Below are 1,422 nucleotides of genomic sequence, written 5' to 3' on the forward strand. Positions count from 1 at the left end.
TGCATACGCTCACAAAACCATGTGGACGGACGATGAGGCGCAGTTGTGTAAAAATATATGCGGAAATAGTTTTGGTCAGACGTGATACTGAAAAAGATCAGTAATGCATAAAAAATACAGTGAACGCATGCGTTTTCATAGAGTGCCTTAAATGATTCAATTCCCTGTAGGCAGTAGGAGGAGCAATGTAGAAATCCAGACAGGCAGCCAGCCAAAAACACACAGGAGAGAGAAAGATGCTGAGGAGAGGATAAATCTAGGAAGAAAAGGGGGGCTAATTATGATATTAATCACATTTTAATTTCAATTCATCCAGTAATCGTCACACACTCACACTAATCAGACCAGCTGAGGAAGACTGCCAAAGCTAAGAGTATTAACACATCTCATAGACAGAGAGAGAGAGAAGAGAAAGAGCGACTGATGAAGAAATGCATGAAGCCAGAGTGAAATCAAACTGACTGCTGCCTTTCATCCAGCCAGAACCTCCGCAGGGCACCCGCAGACGGAGGGATGGATAAAAAAAGGAATGACAAAGAATGGGAAATGACACGTCTATGGAAATGACGAGTTATTAGTGCCGAAGGACACAAAGCGTTTATCACACGTGTGGAATAAACGCAATCGTCATCTGAAGTAACCGCTGTCAGAGCATGGGTGGGGTTTAGAGGCCTACGTACTTCACTAGGCCCCGTCTGCTTTCTGAGACACATCCTTTGCAGTGTGGAGCATTTCACATACTGTATGCAGGTCTTTACCTGTATGTAAGTGACTGGCTGTCTGCATTATACTCAATATGGATGAGACGAAAGAAAGAAGACTGGAAAACTGGGATCGCAGGTTGCAATGGCCGTCATTTTTGTATTCTGCCACCAGGTTCTATTAGAAAGATTTAGTAATGCGTTACGCTAATAATATAAAATCCCATTTGCCCTACGGCTAAGTTCTCTTTTGCTTTTTCTCCTTCATTTCAAGAAGAGTTCGTTTCACATTAGAAAGTGAGAGAGAGCGCACGCGCGCGCGAGAGAGAGAGAGAGAGAGATAGAGTGAGAGAAAGAGAGAGGGGAAATGAGTGCTGATGGCCTGAAATGCCCTTCTCTCCTCCCTCCCACTAACCCTCCATGCTTCCAAATCCGACCCTTAAACTTCCTCTTCTCCTTTCTCACCCCCCTCTCTCTCGCCTCTCTGTTCGTCTCTGTCTCCGCACCTCTTTCACTTACAAACTCTTTTTTCCCCCCGCTTTCTCCCCCTCTCCACTCAAATGTCTCTCATAGGAGAGCCGGGCGGGCGCCTCCATGGTTACCTGGCACCGTGCCATCTCATTACACCGCCAATTGATTCTGGAGCACTGCCACGTCCGTTACCCCCACCACCACCAGCACCACCACTACCGCCACCACTACCCTCATTCTTTCCTCTTCT

Source organism: Silurus meridionalis, chromosome 25, assembly GCF_014805685.1.
Source record: "Silurus meridionalis isolate SWU-2019-XX chromosome 25, ASM1480568v1, whole genome shotgun sequence".
NCBI lineage: Eukaryota > Metazoa > Chordata > Actinopteri > Siluriformes > Siluridae > Silurus > Silurus meridionalis.